The 20,894-nt window shown below is 43.1% G+C and overlaps 1 long non-coding RNA gene across 2 annotated transcripts in view; it reads right to left on the bottom strand.

Annotated features, from left to right (window-relative positions):
- The window catches only part of LOC141999452 (uncharacterized), an 87,540-nt gene that overhangs the window by 51,564 nt on the left and 15,082 nt on the right, over positions 1-20,894 (bottom strand). For both annotated transcript variants that reach the window (XR_012642015.1, XR_012642014.1), the window contains one exon: positions 16,705-16,838. This is a non-coding gene — a long non-coding RNA (uncharacterized LOC141999452). The remainder of the gene's footprint in view (positions 1-16,704; positions 16,839-20,894) is intronic.

Below are 20,894 nucleotides of genomic sequence, written 5' to 3'. Positions count from 1 at the left end.
TCTCAAGACCTACATCACGTACTGTCAATAAGACACAAAATTAGAGAACAACTTCTTTTAGCGTAGAATAAAAGTCACTCAATACAGAGAATGGAGAGCCAGAGAACTCTGATGGGTGGAGTTAGCAGGAATTTGAGCCCTGCTTACCATGCCAGGAAAACACCTAGGCTTAGAGTCCCCTATGCTCCTTGCATCACGGTTTCTAAGTATAATACACACTTTTCTAGGACACTTATATGCGGCAATAAATGGGGTGGGGGAGGGGAGCCAGAGGTGCGGTCCTGCCTGGCTTGTCTAAATCCAAACTGTCATTGTACTGAAATGCTTAGAGGAGCTTCATAAAGTGTTCAAATCCACTAAATTTAAATGGAATTTGGGCACTTATCTCCCTTACATTCTTTGCAGAATCCCAGCACAGGTACTTAAGGAGAGAAGTGTAGTTATGTTTTCATGCTATTTTTATTATGGTAATACCTGGAGGGGCCAACCTCCAGCGCTGCCCCGCCCAATCCTCATTGTGCTAGGAGATGTATACACACTTCGTAAGAGACCCTCTGCCCTGAAGAGCTTACAACCAAACCAGATAAGCAAAAGAGGAAGTGTAGTTATCCCCATTATACAGATAGGGAAGTGAGGCACAGAGAGAGTATATTGTTTGCCGAAGGTCACATATCAACTGCATGGCAGAACTGTTGATTATTAGAGCACTTACAGCACTGCTATAACCTCTTTAGGGCCTGTGGTAGCACACATTTCCAGGAGGATTAATACATCTCTGATGAAGGAATGCAAGATGCAAGAAGTGTTTGTGCCCTCGTGAGCTGCGTTCATAAACACAGCCTGCAAGTACACAGTGTTTAGGCATGTAATACGGGAGCACAGGTGACCCATGTGAGTGGACATGAAATAGACTGCACTAAAACAGAACAGCTTTGGGGTTGCGAAGTGTCAGCGTTGTCCAATTAAGAACTGGCTTAAGCTTGAGCCATTTAGTTCCACTGACAGGTATCCCAGAAGATCAAGGTGAACAAATATTGTGCCATTTAGTTTTTGTAGAAGTTCCAGCTGTATTGTTGGTTTATGACCAGAACCTCCTTTGTGGCCTGTAAGCTTTCAGTCTCCACAATGGAAGAGAATACTGGAATTTTCTAATAGCCCCATGCTATAGCCTTGAATAAAGGATACCAGCTAGAGCCACTGTGTGAACATTTGGTGGGAGTCTATCATCAGAATTTAAACTACCATCTGTTACATGGTAAGAGCTGGGCATTACTGTTTCAGAAGACAAACTGTTAGAGAGACAAGCTGAGTACTTAGAAGTCATTCAGTAGCTGCAATGCTATCTGGGATGATTCCATAGACCTAGTAGGTATTTGGAGCATACTGAATTTTATCCTCACTCCTCCCACCAATAGGCTTGCCTACCACGTAAGCTGCCCAGAGCAATAAGACTCTGCAGAAATACGTTTCTAGCATTACTTCCAGAAGTAGTCACAAAAAAGCAGTGCTTTGGGGAGCTGTGACAGATATGGCAATTTTCTTCAATATCCTTGAAAGACCTTGTATTAAGTTTGTGTATTATTGTGGGCCAGGACATAACCTCTCTCTGGAGGGGTGGGGGGCAAGATGTGATGCGAGGTCTGAGAGTGCAAAAGACTATATTGAGAGTGTGCCAGACAAGAATGGACTTTGGGGACAATAAATGTAAAGTGGATTTCCTGGGGAATAGAGAGGGAGAGATAAAAGCATGTTCCCTGCCGCCAGTTATGCAAATACCCAGTCTTTTGAAGCTACACCCTAAGGAAAGGTGTATCTGTTTCCAGAGATCAAAGACTCAAGCTCTACACAGAACCGACCACACTGTTGAGCCTGGGTTCGAGTTCTGAGACCATTATGAACTTGTAAGCACAGGAAAAAACCTAGTTGAGGGTTTTGAAGGACTAACACCTACGAGTGGTTGAGGTTGGAGTTGGAGGTGACCTCTGGAAGCTTTTTAGCACGTGTGTAGATTCATTTATGGTTTGTAACATGTTTTCTCCGTAATGCTTTCACCTTAATAAACATGTTTGCGTAGAAAGAGTGTGTGGTAACTTAATGGCTGGCAATAACACTGTTCACAGCTTCCATGGAAGCCCTGTCTACACTTGAAATGCTGCTGCAACTGCACCACTGTAGCATTTCAAGCATAGACACTACTTACCCTGATGGGAGGGGTTCTCCCATTGGCTTAGGTAATCCACCTCTGAGGCGTGGCACCTAGTTTGACAGAAGTGTTCTTCCGTTAACCTGGCGCTGTCTATGCTGGGGATTAGGTCAATTTAACTATGTCACACGCCTGAGCAATGTAGCTAGGTCGACCAACTTTCTACTGTAAGCTAGGCCAGATAAAGCAAAGCACAGATGTTGGCCTATTAAGGCAGTCTGAGTTGCTGGGAATATCACAGTGTAAGGCAGGCAACTGTACCCCAGTCAGGGGAGAGAGAGACCTGTCTACACCCAAGAGAGGAGACAGCTGGGGGCTGGAAACCCTTAAGTGAATGCCCTTGTTGGACCACAGAGGGGGAACCCAGGTGTAGCTGAAACTGTGACAGAAGTGACCTAGATTTTGGCAATTGTTTAACTTGATGCCTCATAATGTACCAATTCAAAATACAGTGTGGCTCCACACACACACACACACACAACATCCACTATTTGTTTAGAAGCACCTGCAATTTGGATTTTCATTTTAGCGTAGGTCTAGCGTTTACCCACAGACGTGATGGGTAACTGAATTCTTCTGCTGAGATCATTAGGTGGGGCCAGGTGCAACTGTTCCGTTTTATCACATTTTAATGTTAACTGAGAAAAACGAAGTCAGAGCACAGGAAGCACTGAATAATTGAAGGTTTCCTTACTTGGCGGGGGGGGGGGGGGGGAGAAGAGGTGAGATAGTAGATGGAACAACCAATGAGGCCCTCACAGGCTCTGCAAGGCATTCCACATGAGGCCAAAATGACGTTCACTGATTCCAAGTGATGTGCAGCTGCTACTACTAGTTTACTTTGAAAACAAATCCAAATTATGCATCCTATCACAGGACTTGCATTCCCAGAAGCAGCTTAGCAAACAAGTGCTCTCTCCCCCGCTCCCCATATACACACGGTTTCCATCACTGGATAGGAATTCAGTGTAGTTTCAGATTTTTTTTTTTAAATACTCCTTTAAATTAGACCATCAGAACCACTGAAATGGCATATGTCCCACCCGAGGTCTCAGTTTATATTTACTGCTGTAAATGATGGGCTAGTTAGAACAGACCTACAATCCCATGTAAGCCTCTAAAAATGCTTGTTTCATTCTTTTGAGCTTTGTAATTAAGAACCGCTTACATTAGTGATCACTGCAAACAACTGTAGTGATGCTTTATGATGTAGGGACACTGGGAAATATTTTCAAATAGATGAAGATACTTATGAATCTAATAACAGAAATGCATATTTTTGAAGCGAGAGATGTCAGAGGACATTCAATGACCATAATGAACTAGCAGTAGAAATTAAAAAGTTTGAATGGAAGCAACTTTAACAACACGTAAAATATCCCCCAGAGCACGTCTTCCTAACTTGAGCCTGAAAATCAGGTTTTAGCTTGCTGCTGTTAATAGGAAAACTGCATGTACATTAATTCAGTTAAAAAGCATTTTAGCATGCTTGTGTAGATTCTTAATATGTACAATATATTTCTAAGTGTTAGTGTAGCAGGTGGTCACCCTGCTCCTGCCCTGAAGGGGTTAAAAGCAGCCCTGGAGAGGGCTGCGGCTGGGAAAAGCTGAGGGAGTAGCTGACCAAAGGTGTGGCCGGCTCAATCAGAGCCCAGCTGGGGGCCAGGAGCTAGAGAAGTCTCACTCTAGCCCTGGAGTGGGAAGGGCTAGTTGCCTGGGAGCAAGGTACCTGAGGTGGAGCAGTGCTGGGGAAGGGCAGAAGGGCCTAGGGAGCTCCAGCCTGCTAAACCCCTAGGCTGCAGATCTTGGTAAAGGCCCAGAAAGGTACTGGGGCAGCCTGGGAATAGGCAGAGGCAGCTGGTCCTAACCCTTGCCAATGATGAGTGGCCATTACACTGCAGTCTGCCCCAGTGAGAGGGGGCTAGCTGATGACTGGCAGTAGCCACTGAGGCAAGGTGGGTTTAGAGAGTTGGGGGTTCCCCTGGGAGGGGAAACCCAGAGTAAGAGGGGGGGTACTGCTGGGGCAGAACCCTGAGGAAAAGGGCACTGGGGTCTGGGAGGGACATGGATGCCAGCAGCAGGCAAGACACTGGCCTGTAGATGGCCCTCTGGAGGCTGGAGAGTTAATTCCCTGGACAAACCAGTAGGAGGCAGTGCACTGGTGAGTCTCGTCGCCTCACTACACAGGTAGTTACTTGCACTCCCAGGTGTGTGGTTTTTTTTTTTTTAAAAGTATTTTCTAGCTTAAACTAAGATTTATGGCCTCTAATCTGGAAAATACATATGATGCTTAACTTTAAGTGCACACTAAGTGCTTGCATGAACAAAGATGTTTTCCTCAACTGGTGCCTGGACTCCTAACAGAATAGCAGGTGATTGTTAAAGTTAATAATTCTGATCTCCCTTGCACCATTATAAATCAGGAATAACTGTGGTCAAACTGATTTAACTGTAATCAGAATCAGGCACTTCTCACTAGGCTGAGTTAATTCATCAGAGAGACCTTAATCCACTCGTCTTCCTCTTTGTTTACAGATGCTATGTTACATTAAGACCTAGAGGTGATGCATGGAGGGGACACCCAGGGTTTGCCAGCTGGGCCCATCCCTGTATGGAAGTTCCTAGAACTGCAAGTTGCAGCCATGAGGAGAGGCAGCAGCAAACATCTGGGAGCTGCAGGAAGTGGCTGCTGAGGATAAGGGGGAACATGACAAGCTATTTGGGGACAAACCTTTAAATCCCCCTTCCGCCCCCTCCCATCAGCAGGTACCAGTGATCTGTTAAGTCTGCTAAAACAAACACTGAATCCTGTCCTAATACCCGCCCTTTAGAAATTATTGGTGATTTTTGGGAGCTCAATCCGAGGCACCTTAAAGGGGGCTGATCATTAGATCAAGCGCTCAGCACTTTCTGAAAACTCAGCCACCTTTAAGGTTTCTAGGTGGGCAGCCAAGAAATGGGGCACCCAGTGTCAGCCACTTGAAAGTTTAGGCTAAAATTTTTGCTAAGGGAGCCATGGCTGTAGTTGCTGCAGGCATAATATGCAAATATGACCAGAAAGGGAGGTAGTCTGCACATTCATAGATGGAAGGGAGCTGTCTGTGAGAATGTCTAAGCGGAGGTCCACACTACAAAACTTTGAGACCCAAAATTCCTGCTGGTCTCTAGAGTGGAGAAAGTCACAGTCAGATAGCGCTGCTAAAACTAGCAAGCCTAGCTTCAGCATTTCAAAGTTTTAGGTTTGCTGTTTGTGTCAGATTCCAGGTGCTTTATCAGGCACATCTAATTAAACAAAAAATAATCCTGGTGACAGACACTTATACCGAAATGTATTAATGGACCCTTTTAAATAGATCTCTATTTAAAAGAGGAAGCTGCTGCAATGTGCTTTCATTATGCAGTCGTTTGGGGAGGATACAGTAAGATCACTGGACACAGACCTCTGTTTGCTGACAACTGCTAGAGTAGGTGGAGGACAGAATTTCATCTTTTCATTAGAAGGGAAAAGAACAGGGCTGAAGAGGTCATCTGCTCATTAAATGCTAGCCTTTAAATCTGGCAATGATTGGATGATCACATACATCTCTTAACTGAAAGGAGTTGTAACCATTTCCCTGGTAAACATCCAGCTAAGAATCTTTGGTCAACTGGCTGGAGAATCTTCATCAATTTTCTCTTCCAGATACATCATGTCATTTAAAAAAAATGCATATAACAACAAGTACTGGAACAAAAGCCCCTGCTATCCCTTACTCTATAGGAAGAGCACTTTCTGTTTACAAAAAAAAAAGTTAAGTTAAATTACATGAGCTATTATTTTAAGAGTATATTAAATCTTCCAATGACAGCCACTACCAAAGTTCTGTAGAGTGCTTGGAATAGCTGTTCTGGTTAGAAAGATACATTTTACAATTTGATGGTGCTGTAAGAGACATTGTTTAAACAATAGAGTTGGGTGAACTGGGTCAAGTCAAACAAGGAGCAATCTGTCCCTTTAATTTATACCTCAAGTGAACCTTGGTTTGGATTTCTCTAGCTTATCTTCCATTTTTGATTGCTTGACCAGGGGGTAGGCCACCAGCACCCCACAGAAACATCCCCCAGGAGAGAGGCCTGGGAGGAAAAGCTCAGGAGGTTCCCCTCAGTCTTCACAAAGTTATTCAGTGTGGGGTGGGGTGATCATTTCCCTGCAGAAGAGGCTGCAGTTTTACCATACGTAAGCACGAACCCAAGAAAATCTGCAGGAGTAGTCCTACTCTGACTGAATTCCTCATCTGAGTTCTAGTCCAGTGCCTCCATTGAAGTCTCTAGCTGAAAGCTTCCTAAAACATAGCTGAAACCATTAAGTACAACATTCAACCTGTCATCTTTGTAGTTTTGCCTATAAACAAACTTTGACCATTATGATTTTCCATCAAACTTCTCACCACTGTCTTGACTTCAATCCGACAGCTATTTTGCTTCAGCACTTCAAAGAATCTTCCCCTGTATTGACCTCCTTGCTTGTGCCCAGTTCCCACTTCTACTGTCACTGACAACTATTCAATTGATGTAGTTTACACCTGCTAGCGTCTTATAGTCAATCATTAAGATCACTCAAGTTTTACTATGGGGAAAGAATAAAGTGCTTTGCTATGTCAGTTAATTCTCTGTAAAGTTTCTTTTAAGATCTATTCCCAGCATTCTTTTACCTCTGTTTCTATAATCAACTGTCACTTTGAGGGTCTCTTGAGTGGGTGCAATTTTGCCACCTTAGCTGAGCACATAGTAAGGGGCTTTATTTTCTCTCCAAACATTCCTTTGGCAATTCACTTATTAGTGTATTAGACACATTCTAAGCCATATAAAAACAGTCAATTCCCTCCCCTCATAGATTAGAGTGCACTAAAACAATAGAACACATAATAAGCATTTGCTTTTACCAAAACACATTTTTAAAAGCTAGTTTTCACTTAGCTCAGATTTAACACTAAAGACTTTACACATTCCTTAACAAATCAGAATGTGGTCCAGCATAGGTTATGCTGGTGGAAAACCTAGAATAGTTATATAAACTTCAAAAGAGGTTATTCCTCATTTACACTGTCACATCTGAGATCATAGCAGAGGCCGTAACCAGGATCAGGACTCCATTGTGCTGGGCACTGTACATATTTTCCAAGAATCCCTTCCCTAAAGAATGTCTATTTTGATTGTAAGACAGAAGGGTTGGGTGGTAAAAGCCAAAGGTGATGGTGATTATAGTCAAGAAGTGTTAGGTGCCTGTAAGTGCTTTGTAAATCCCAGTAGGCATGTTTAGCTGCATAAACACCATAGCCGAATATGGCCCACTGATTAATTGTTTATAAATAAAATTAGAGGGAACTATAAGTCATGTAATTCAGTACTTTGACCCCTAAGCTCTCTCAGTCAAAGACACAAGGCCTGGAGTTCATGGATTGACAAATGCTAACTTTTTTCATTATATTAAACTATGTTTGTCTCTGGCCCCAAGCAAAGAGATTCTGATCACAGTACTTGGAGCTGTCTGACCACCAGGAAAAAGCAATTCATGCAGCAGCACATATGAACTTCAGGATCTGCTGAGAAGGAAGGGGGGTGGGGGGGAAGCCAGTTCTGATTCCTTCCCTATGCAATTCAAAGTAATGGTCAATTTCCTTGTGTTACTTATTTTACAGGTCTCCCTTCTGTATGTTTGGTTTTTTTATTAACCTATAGACAGTATTTTGAAGAATTGCCTTCCCCCTGTATTTAGAAAGAACCTGGCCCATTTTTAAGTGTCACAGGATACCTCTGCAGCTACCTAGAAACAGGCATGGCCGTACAGTACACCATCACCTCACAGCCCGAGCATGTTTGACTTTCTCCTTTCCTTTTGTTTGCAATCAGGAGAAGAAACAGGTATGTTGCAGCAGGAACTTTCCACACTGTTGCTCACCCCCTAAACCCTCCACTCTATTCCCTGTTCCTCCCAATTGTACCAATAGCCTAGTAATTACCACCCAGGGGTTCATATCCACCCCACAGAAAGTGGTTAACTGATTCCAGCTGAGCCTGCAGACTGCTCCAAGCTGCAGCTACCTCAGGGATGAGGGTGCTACAACTAGCCCTCTGTCAGGGTGCTACCATAACATAAAATACTGTTGGAGGACCAGCAGTTGTATCTAAGAATGCCTAGTCAGCCACCTACACTCAAGTCACAATCGGTCATTTCTGCTGTCAAAGTAAACAGAAGGATAAGCGAAAGCAGTCATAGAATGGCTAGGTAGCTTTTGTTTTGTGCTTTTTCTTTGCCAGATTGGCAATAGATTCATACCCTTTGGAGATCATTTGTCAGCAATCTCTTAGCCAGAAAGCTCCAGAACTTACTGTCTGTATGGTACTGTGGAATGTGTTCTCAGAGAACTCCTTTTGATTTTTAGCCTCTCGCCTTGAGGTGACATCACTCATGCTATTAGCATTGATAGCAGCATTTTCAAGATGCTATTGACCATCTCTGTCTTCCTACACTTTCCCAACTGACCAGCTGCACTGGAAGGTACCGAGGAGGGCTGGATTTAGCAGAAATGAGGTGTTGGGTAAATTCAGCACCATCCTCTGTAACCAGCCGTGGCTCCTTTTTAAGTGGAGCTGGGATGGCTCTCCTATGAGTGAAGAGGAATTGGATGAGGGTGGACTGTGCATCTCCCCCCATTCCCCTTTGTAAGAGTCTCATGCAGGCATTTGCAGAGGCACAGGGGGGCAATTCCCCCTCCCTGCAAATGTCCAGCCTGATCTCTTGGGCTAGGCCTTGGCCAACTTTGATAGTACTGCTTGTATGAGTAAGTTTTCCAGGATTCTTTTGTTAAGGCTTATCCATGGTATGTATAAAAACATGCTCAGCTGAATCAGGGACTTAATATAAACCATAATGGCTGCTTTGAAGCCCGTGGGCTAAGTCTCCCCTGAACTGCTAATTTTACATCAGTAACTTCATTGACCTCAGTGAGAGTGAAACAGGAATAAAAAAGACTGACGTAGGTGGAGAAATAGACCCTTTGTATTCTATTGTCTAAATACTGCTCTTTGTCACACTAAACACAGAGCAGAGAGAAATAGCTTCTGTCATGGAACTATGTACATAGGGACTTACTTAGGGTAGGTCTACCCTGCCATCAGTGGTGTGGCTGAAGCATGTGTGAACATAGAATCATAGACTTTAAGGTCAGAAGGGACCATTATGATAGTCTAATCTGACCTCCTGCACAACGCAGGCCATGGAATCTCACCCACCATCTCCTGTAACAAATCCCTTAACTTATGTCGGAGCTCTTGAAGTCCTCCAATCATGGTTTAAAGACTTCAAGGTGCAGAGAATCCTGACTGAGGTAGCTTGAACAACAAGATCAATGAAGATGCAGCAGCAGAGGTTAGCCATTCAGGTACATACTCTGGATCCAGGGTGGGCTGGATGTGGCTTCACAGCTATTATTACTGGAACTAGCTAGATGAAAGCTAGCTTGATATGTCCACACATGCTGCAGTCACACCTCTGACTGCAGGGTAGACCTACCCTATATTTGATGAGTTTGTACTTTCCCATTGGCTGCATCTGTTTAATGTGAAGTCTGCCCAGATGCTTTAAGGCAGACTTCTGAGTACTACCTATATTAACACCCCCATGATCCTTTTGTACAAAGCCTTTAAAATGGGGAAATGGTTTTCTTTCACATTCTGTGATTAATCGCTCCCTGGCTGACACCTTTCTTGCCAACTTTCAACAAGCAGCACATGATTACAGCCAAGATTTAGAGACCAGAAAATAGATTATAATGGGAAACCCGACAGATGCTGCTGAGGAGTTAATGGAATAAGCTCTAGTACAAGGGAAGTTACATGTTCCTCTTTTAATAGGAGTTGAAATTGTTGTCTTGTATGGGCCTATGAGGCAATTGACCCATTGTAGCATGATTTAGATGTATTCCTAATTACTCACTTTTCACCTCATCCATGCTCCTTAGGCCTTGTCTACATGCAGAAGTTGAGTGGCATAGCACAAAGCTGTGCAATTATTCCAAAATAAAAATTGCTTATTCCAGAATAGAAAGTGTCCACATGGGGAAGCTATTCCAGAAAAGCTAAAAATATGACCAGCATTGCTATGCTGGTCAGTTTCCCCATGTAGACAAGGCCCAAGTAACAAAGTTACCCAGACATTCCAGTTAGTGAAGTGTCAGTGAATGAAATAGAGTAGGAGATTTTCAAAGTGAAAGGGTACTGGGACACCTCACTGTTCCTTGTGCCTTTGACAGTCATTCTCTACACAGAAATGTAGATTCTTATTTATGTCCAGGATGCCATTTTCCCCTCGCCTTCCATTTAACACCTTTCAGCATCTGCACATCCTCAAGACCTGAAACTTTCTTGGGAGTAAAATGCAAACATTTCTATACTTCAGATGTGTGCCATGCTTTATTAGTACAGCATTCCCACAGTACCACCTGGTCAGTCGCAATAGAATTATTATTGAAATCACAGATTGTGCCCCAGAAAGTGCCATTGGAGTGTTGCATATTTTATGGAATTCTATATTCCTTAGACATTTATTGCAGTGCAAAGAGATTAGGGGAAAACAATACATATTGATTCGTTTCCTCCATCCTTTACCACTGTTTCCTTCAACAAGAGCTAAATGAGGGCCCTCTACTCTTATTTATTCTTTTCTTGGGAGCACAAAAAGCGGCTGGCAACTGGGGTAGTTTTCTTGATACCCTTAAAGCAGTATTGTTGATGTACTGACAGGGAGACTATTATACTTGACAGATTCCTCTGAGTAGCAAGGGATAGTTCCGATAGTGACTCATTTTAAAAGACAGGCATAACCCTGGGATTTTTGACAGGTGTCCGGTATGTTGATGTGTGGTCATTTTCTTGGCCAGGTATTAAGGACAATCTGAACTTCAGTTTAATGCTCATTCTCTGTCAAACTATTCTACGAAACAGAATCTCCCAGAATGTCTTATCCCCTGCAAAGAGGCCAAAAGCGATTCTTCTAACCTTCCATCAACCACTTGCTCCATTACTGAAGTGTAATTACATTACAATACCTTGGTCCAGATCCTCAGTTGGTGTTAGACAATGTAGCTATTTGTTTCAGTAGAGCTATGCTGATATATATATAATATATATATATATATATATATATTTTTACCAGCCGACAACCTGCCCCCATGAATATAAGGAATAGCAAACAATTCAATTCCAACCCATCTTCAATAATAACAAAAGCCTTACTGTATATGCACAAAAATAAACCTAGTGGGGAGCAGACAGTTGATATTTACTTATTAAGACCTGAAATGAAAGACAAGCAATATGGTGGGTTGGTGACATTAGAACATGAAGTTTACATCCAGACAGCCACACTGAAGCAGAAGCATTGCGGATGTTAAAAAGCTCCTTGACCTCACCAGCTGAATGCCGGACTCATACTCCCAACAGCCCTGCAGCATGCATCCAATGAAGTGGGTTTTAGCCCATGAAAGCTTATGCTCAAATAAATTTGTTAGTCTAAGGTGCCACAAGTCCTCCTTGTTCTTTTAACTTTAAGATGAAGACCTGACACATTATGAAACTTACCAGTTGATATAATCACTGAAGACCAACCCACTCATTTTGGCAGAATGCAATTTATCATCCGTCATGAAGCTGGAGGCATTTGTGCCTCACCAGCATCTCTTGATGCCTGTTCAGTCTGGAATTAAAGTTTTGGGAGAGGAGGAGAAGTGTAAACACAAAACAAAGAACCCCCATAGTTCAAGAACATTCTAAACATTTGAAAATTCAGCCAGCTTTATAGCCTGTTAAACAAGAAGAATATTGAAAAAACCTGAAAATTTCAAAATATGGACATTTTCAAAACTTGTAGACAATGTGACCAGCTCTGGCTACTGTACATCTTTTGTCTCATCAGCTCTCCATCAGAGCTTTTTTCCCCCAATCTCTTAATTGGAGCTTTATTCCATCAGTTTTTCAAATTTGCTTGATGCCCAGCTGAGAGCAATAAAACTGCAACCCATGAAGATTCCACATTTGCTGCTCAGATTAGTGATTGTATTTCTTCCAAGATTTAGTAGCAGCCGTTTACCGAATTCCATTATATTGCTGAAAACTAAGTTGTTTAAAACATTCCATTTAAGAAGCCATCTTAAAAGTGTTTTCACATCTTTTGTTAGATACTGGTGTAAATACAGATTGTGAGGTTTCAATAAAGTGTTCTTTGCTATTTTATTAAAACAATCATAACAGAAATATGCTGCAATGAATTGTGTCACTAAATCAAACTGTGAAATATATTCCTGTTGTACATTTTAACCAGCCAACAAACTCCAGGCAAAAACTTATTACCCTACTGATTGCTTTAATGTCCTTGTCTGGTAGAGAGACGGACTGTTCATTTAAAAAGGAGGACATTTGAATGGTATGTTTCAGCATTCAAATAACCCAATTGGTATAATGCAATATCAAAAATGTTTTAAAAGACTTTGCAAGACAGAATATATAAAATGCATTATTAAACGGCACAGGAAAACAAGGGAACCATGGCAAACTAGACTTACTAGACTCAGAGAAGCCTCAATGCTGAAGCGATATATAGGAACATTAGGGCTAGCCAGAGACCATATGGTCCACTAAAGCAAGGTCTATATAAATCTTGGCGCGTAATGTCAATCAGTTGATATCACAGTCAGTGAGAAACAAATACAAACAGCTTCACTGAGTCACTAGACAATTTGAGCCAAATCCAGTCCTCCTTACTTACGCAAGTAGTGCCATTGACTTCAAATACATTAAGTCCCACTAAAGTCAACAGGACTATTCATGAGTAAGGCAAGCAGGATTTGGCCTCTATAGGACATGCTTCATAGTTTAAAGAGCCTGTATTACACAAACACACACACAAGTTATCCTCAAAATATTTGTCATGCCACAGTACAGGGGCTACAGTTCTATCTAATGTTGACACAGACAAAGCCAGGTGAGCAGGGGGAAGGAGGCTCCTTATTCCCCACACTGTGCAGTATGCAATGGAAAGGTATGTGAATAATCTGTTTTTTCTAAACAAGTTGCATGGGGAGGTCATCTTCAGCTCACACTACAAGTGTGTTAACATAGTCTCCATTAGAGAGATGTTGGGGAAAAATGGAGGCACAGACACTGGAAAGGATCAGTAATAGAACTGGGATTGGAACACAAATTTTCCTGGATTCCGGTGCTGTGCCCCAAACCTCTCCTCTCTACAGTTGATTATTGCATTTGTACCGCACCTAGCACAATGATGTCCTGATCCATGACTGAAGATCCTAGGCACTACCACAATACAAATAATTATTACAGTATCACTTGGGGGCCATGTTATTGGTTTGCCTCCATCCCACTACACACTGTACACACATTCTAAGACTGTTGCTTCCCTGAAGATCTTCCAATCCGAATGGACAGGGGAATGTCGTATTCTGGCCATTTGACAAACTGGGAATTGAGGTGCAGAGAAATTATGTGGCTTGCCTAAGGTAACACAGGAAGTCTGTCGCACAGGTGGGATCTGAACGCAGATCTCAGAGTCCTACTTCAACCACAAGGCTGTTCTTCCTGAGAACAAACAAACTGATGGCTCTTGACTATTCAAAGATCAAGTACCAATAAATGCTGATGTATTTTAGGTCAGACTCACATACTGTGCTTCTTGAATTTCATTGTAACTCAGTATCTGAGGACTCTAAAATATTTTCATACACAAGAGGTCTGAATAGGCTATGGATTTATGTTTTTTGTTGCTATGGTGATTTGTATTGTCACAGTTTTAATAACCTCATCAAAAGCAGGCATTCAAGAGCAATGTGGCACCTCTACATAATTTAACACCAAACCATTCAGAGCTTGTGGACCATTTGAAACACTGCAAAAGGAAATTAAAAACAAATAGAAATAAATCACCACAATACTGAAAGTAATAAATATTTGAGCTGGGGAGGTGAACAGTGAGTGGAAAGAAAAAGTTATTTCTAATAAAAATGGTGAAAACCAAAGGCATGATCATGCTCCTATTGAAATCAACAGCAGAATTCCCACGATCGGCAGCAGATTACTCAGAGCCAATGGTTATTGCAAAGAACAAGCTTACCCATTTGTCTAATTTATTAGGCCTCTAAAAGATAATGTGTACACATTACAGCAAGTAATTAGTGTCAGCTAAAATTACACTACATTAAAAAAAGTGCATATGACAAATTCCTCATGGGTGTAACTCCACGATTGCCAGTGGAGGGTAGAAGTCTGGCCCAAGACACTACCAAATGACTGTTCATTTGTTAGGTGAGGGAATATCTTTTATTGGACCAACTCTGGATGGTGGAAGGGGCAAACTTCCTCAGATCTGGGCACATTTGCATGCTTGAGCATCATTTATAGGATGAAATTATGTTTCTAGTTTATTTGTTCCTGTTTTAACTGTATTTTAATAAATTTTGCTGAATGTCCCCTGGGTACCTTGGAAAGGAAGGCTTTAATAAGAGCCAAGGAAAATATAATTGTTCATGGTAGACCAAGTTACAGTCTCAGATACCTATTTACAACTCTGATTCTAGTGAGTTGTATGTGTTGATGGAGGTAGCAAGAGATCTTTGCCCTGTAGGGCTAGATCAGAGGTGGACAAACTCCAGCCCGCAGGACCGTCCTGCCCAGCCCCTGAGCTCCCGGCCAGGGAGGCTAGACCCCAGCCCCTCCCCGCTTTGGCCCACCTCCCAGGCTTTCTAATAAGCCTGTCCTGCCACTCTGAGTGGCATGGTAAGGGGGCAGGGAGCGGGGGGGGGGGGGTGTTGGATAAGGGGCAGTGGGTCCTGGGGGCAGTCAGGGAACAGGGGAGGTTGGATGGGGGTGGGGCCCCAAGGGGCAGTCAGTCAGTCAGTCAGGTGATGGGGAACAGGGGGTTTGGATAGGCATGGGAGTCCCGGGGGGCCTGTCAGGGGGCAGTCAGGGGACAAGGAGCAGGGTGGGTTGGATGGGTGGGGGCCAGGCTGTTTGGGGAGGCACAGCCTTCCCTACCCAGCCCTCCATACCGTTTTGTAACCCCAATGTGGCCCTCGGGCCAAAAAGTTTGCCCACCCCGGGCTAGATCCTCAGCTGGTGTAGACAGGCATTACTCCATTGACTTCAGTTGAGCAACACCAATTCATACATGTGAAGGATCCAGCTCCGTGTTTAATTTATGGAGGCCATGTGTAACTTGAATTAATTTCAAGCTGGGACAGATGCCACCCATTCCCCATCACGCTGATAGGGCTTGAGCCAAAGCCCATTCGAATCATCAGTTATCTTTTCCGCGGTCTTCACTATGGTTTGGAAGAGGCCCCAGGTCTTTCTCAACTGCACATTAAAAATACAGAACACTTCTAAATGTACTGTAGTGCTGCCTTCAGGTCAATTGTGGAAGAGAATACAATAAGCCTTGAGAGGCTGAGTACCCAAAATCCCACTGGGGTCAATAGAGTAAAGAGGGTACTCAAGAGCTTTCAGAGTTTGTCCTACTATATATTACATTGTGAGATTGTCATAGGTAACCCTGAGCATCTTTTCCTACTAAAAACCCACCAATGACAGCTCTCTGGTAATTACAGTAAATACATCAAACTATAAAAATCTGGAACAAATTCAATTAAAAAAAAATTTCCTGCAGCAAGGACTCTATTAAAACAGCATTAGTAGTCTGAAAGGCATACAACAGCAAAAAATTCAGTTAAGGATTAAGCCAATAACAAAACACGATTGGAGATCACGTTAGCTTTTAGTTTGGTGCTTGCTATTGTGTATTGAAGATTTAATCCTGAATTTACTTGCCTGCAGTCAAGTCAGATTATTCTTTTTATTTTAATAAGTATTATGGGTCCAACTCAGACCTCTTGCCAGTGAAATTCAGGGTGAATCTACATTAAGCTGGGAGGTGTGATTCCCAGCTTGCCTAGATGTACCTGTGTTAGCTCGACCAGTATAGTCTGGGCAGTGGCTCAGGCTAGCTGTGCAAATACGTACCCACATGGACCCTGTTGTTACATACTTGGGTGGCTAGCCCAAGCCACCACCTGTGTTACCCCAGCAACACTGCTATTTAAGCATGATAGCTCGAGCAGAGCTAGCGTGGGTACCTCTTTGCACCCTGGGAATCACAAACACACATACCCCCCGCTCAAATATAGGTGTACTTTCAATAGTATTCTGGATTTACACTGAAGTAAAGAGATGAGGTGTCAATACACGCCATCCATTGGCACTGCTGTAATACTAGTTGCAAATGCAGATTAAGGGTTCAATCCTGCTGCAGTTGAAGTCAATTGCAAGACTCATGACCTTCCAAGTGAGCAGGATCAGAACCATAATTAGACAGCACTCCGTTCTGGGTTTGCCACAAGCCCTCAGCACAGGGCAGTGCACAGCCACTCCTCTCTCTTTGTAACTACTAAATTTACCTCCTGCTCAGCCATCTGATGCATCTCTTGCAGTGTCTCTGCTGCTCCTCTCAGTCTGTGTCCTAGTAGTGTCCTGTCTGGCCTTCCCAAATGACAGGGGCAGCCATTTTAACTATGGCAAGGCTTCAGTCTCACTGCAAACAACAGAGATGACAGACATCTTTACTAGTGGAAGCCTCACTTCCACATGCAGTTAATCTTAAGGGAAATGGCAGCCATCTTGCTGGCTTTAGCCCCACTGACAGTAATTGGAGATAAAAATCATTTTGAAGAAGCAAGAGTGTGAGAGTGGGCGGGCTCATGTTTTCATGAAATGGTTGGGGGGGGGGGGGGGGAAAAGGACAGTCCTAAAGTAACTAGAATCGCAGCATAAAATTGCAAGTGTTGGAAACCCTGGGCCCAAGCAAAGAAACTGATAAAGTCTACTCTTGACATGACCTTGCAGTTTGTTTCCTGGTGGGTTAGCATAGCTAGACTGAATGCCCAGAATAGAGATGCAGGTGAGAACACAGTAGGCAACAGACCTACATCTACCCCTAGCAGAGGGTACAGACGCAGCTCAGCTACCGCTGCAGGTGTCTGTACAAAACAGACTTGCTTTCTCCCTGGGCAAGAAGCAGACCTCATCCCACCATGCTGAAATCTCTCTTTGAGTTACTTGCTGAAATGGGGCCCTTGTCCACCACTGGAAAGGAATCCCACATTTTTGAATGGAATATAGGAGTTAAAGGTGTTAACATAACCTAATCACTGTCCAACATTAACCAGTTGGAAACCAGGTCTGGTGTTTGGTACACAGAGACCTCGGCCTGCTTAGTACCATGGCAAACATTGTAAACATACTTTTAAACATCTATGAAGGATAAAGAAAAGGAGGGAAAAAAACAAAACATTTGAAATGTAAAGTATTAAGTAAGAATCTCACTTTAACAACACCCCTTGCTCCTCTCCCTTTAGCTGGAAAGAGCTTTTAGAAAGAAAACCCACTTGTCTGATAGTCTTAGATGGTAATAACTGTCCTTTGGGATAAAAAAAGAAGTTAACTGAGATGGGCTGTAGCTGTTCCAATCAATCCCATTTCATCCCAGGTCACCGCCTCTACTGGCTCCGGAGGAGTCCCAATGCCAACTGGGTCCCTCTCTTGGCCCATTCTGGTCAGCACATCTATCAGGATTAGGATGATGAAGGCCCCTGTGTCCCAGGAGATGGTGGGGGAGGAGGCCCCCCATGATGGTGAAGCTTGGTTCAGTAGCCTCTGTCTAGTCTTATTCTCACACTCACACACACTTTCGTTAAGGACCCAAAAAAGAGTGATGGGTGGAATAGCCCATCATAATTTAGTCCATGAATTAGGCCTAATATCAGACACACCAATTTTGGTTCCTTAATTCCTAGACCCATATTTTCCTGCTTACCAAGCAGCATCTCACACTCCTTCAGTTTATCAGTAGGCTTTTGTTTGGACTAATTCAGCTTTTCTTCTGGTTTTCTTGCACCGATTCATAACATTCATTTACTGAAAACAAATTGACCTATTTTTCCACGGTTAATTCTCATCCAGCCATCACAGTAGCTCCCTTACAGCCCAATCAGTCTAAAGATTCATTAAGTCCAAGAATTTAGGAACAGGCCCATCCATTGCAAATACTTATCTGGGCCTTGATTTCTTCAGACTGCCCCCAAAAGTGTGTCAAAGCCTGAGCGAGCAAGCTCCTCAAACACCTGTCTGGAGAGGAGATGGTAGCTCAGTGAAAGCTGTTTGTGGACTCAGACAGCAGTCTACTTAAGTAGAAAACTGGGGATCAAGTTCTGGCTGCCCCAATTCAGCAAGGTATGTAGGCAGGGGAGTATAGGGCTGGTCAAAAAATTCCCATCAAAATCATCTGATAGAAAATGGATTTTAAACAAAATGAAAAAAAGTTTAAGCTTTGTAAAAACACCCCCCACACCCACACCCACACCCTGAGCATCTGTTCTGGAAATACCACCACAAATGCCTCATGCCTGTATTTTCTTCTGTGGACCACATCTCCTATGATGCACCAGAGCCAGACACTCCATGATGTACCTCAGTGGCTCAACAAGAGGGGAAGACTACAGTGCCTCATGGAACTCAGCCCAGAGAGAAGGGGACATAAGATGCTTGAACTACAACTCCCATGAGGCACCATGGCAGGATTTCCAAACCAAGTTTTTAATCACTTAGCGGAGAGAGTTTGATTTCACTGAAAATTTGAAGTTTTCCCAGCCAACTCTAGTGAGTGGTTCCGCTGGACTTTGTTTGTGTTTAGGCTTAGTCATATGCTTGCTAAAATCAGGGACATAACTGCCTTCACTGGTATTTTGGTCAGGCCTAGAAGCACACACCAGAAAACAAGAAAGCAGATGGAGTCTCCGGCAGAAGTTTTCTGCTCAGATTCTGGCTATGCTAACAGAGGCAGCCACCACATGAAAGGACACCTGACAGCCACCATGTATGGCGAGGATTACATGGCATACACTTCCTGACTAGGGCGGAACAAGAATTTGATATTGATGAAGTCTTTGGCTAAGATTTCAAGATCTGGCCGAGAGACAATCCGTGAACCCTAGCGACAGCAATAATCTGCACTCAGACCTGCGCAGCAGGAACTACTGACTGTCAGAATCTAGGTGCATAATACTGCTTTAAGAACCATTTGAGCAAGTGACAATCAGAATCATCCCATAATCATCATATTTGCCACACCCCGAGATCCATTCAATGCTTGGAATAAAAGCCTTCTCGTCTCTCTCCATGCCTGGACTCTGCTATAATAAAGGACATCACCAATAATAATAATAAATAATAAATAATTAATAATACTAATAATAAAGGGGACGTAGACATGCTTGGGTTTTGTGGCCAGCTTATGCTCTCGATTTCTTGCAAGGAAGTCACAACAGCCTTCAAGCTCACTTAATCCTTATAATTTCTCGTGGCCTAATTTCTCAGTATTGCTGAGCACCCCGATTTTGCCGCTTTCATTTGGGGCTGTAAGCACTCAACATCGCTGGACGTCAGGCCATGAATTTCAACTACCCTTAAATTGTTATCTCAGCAGCTTCTTTGGCTACCTGCAGTATTTTAATATTTTCAGTTCCTTGTTTCTGATATGTAACTAGTTTATGAAGAGCATGTCTTGCCATTACCATGCTTTTTAGAGAGTTTGCCCTTTGGTTCCTGCATTTCCCACTCCTCCATCCTGCTCAGTTCTGAGGGGGGAAAAGGGAGTATGGCAAAATGCCTGGCAGTTTACAGATCTTCAACCAGTTTGATTTTAAAAATAATGTGTATTATATTATCGCCCTCTTTCTTTTGGGCCATATGATTCTGCTCCAATCCATCTCACTTTCTGCTTCAAGTGAAAGTGATGAGCTTACAATATATGAGAGAGACACTGCTTTGCCTGGCAGAACATGTGTGAATCCAACACCATAGATGTGTCATGACTTATGAGGAGAGGCTGAGGGAACTGGGATTGTTTAGTCTGCAGAAAAGAAGAATGAGGGAGGATTTGATAGCTTGCTTTCAACTACCTGAAAGGGAGTTCCAAAGAGGATGGATCTAGACTCTTCTCAGTGGTAGCAGATGACAGAACAAGGAGTAATGGTCTCAAGTTGCAGTGGGGGAGGTTTAGGTTGGATATTAGGAAAAACTTTTTCCACTAGGAGCGTGGTGAAGCACTGGAATGCGTTACCTAGGTAGGTGGCGGAATCTTCTTCCTTTGAGGTTTTTAAGGTCAGGTTTGACAAAGCCCTGGCTCGGTTGATTTAGTGGGGGATTGGTCCTGCTTTGAGCAGGGGGTTGAACTAGATGACCTCCTGAGGTCCCTTCCAACCCTGATATTCTATGATGAGGAAGCGTCCTGGTATGCAAAAGCAAAATAGACACCGTTTCATTAGCTCCACCACACTGATCTGTGCCAGAGCGAGCTTTATTTTCTTTTTAAAGCCAAAACATTTGAGACTTTTAGATCAGTTTATAATAGTAACAGGGCACTGCATTTCTTATACAGCACCTTTCATCCAAAGATTTCTAAATACCTTGCACTCTTTTGTTAATTTTGAGCCAAACAGACCTGTGGTACATGGTAACCCAAGGACATTAGGCATTCTCTGCTTGCTTCTATATTGAAGAATGGGCGGGGCGGGAGAGAGAATAGCAGTGT

This window comes from Natator depressus, chromosome 15, assembly GCF_965152275.1.
Source record: "Natator depressus isolate rNatDep1 chromosome 15, rNatDep2.hap1, whole genome shotgun sequence".
Taxonomy (NCBI): domain Eukaryota; kingdom Metazoa; phylum Chordata; order Testudines; family Cheloniidae; genus Natator; species Natator depressus.
The sequence above is the reverse complement of the archived record's forward strand: the minus strand, read 5'-3'. Positions and strand labels throughout refer to the sequence as shown.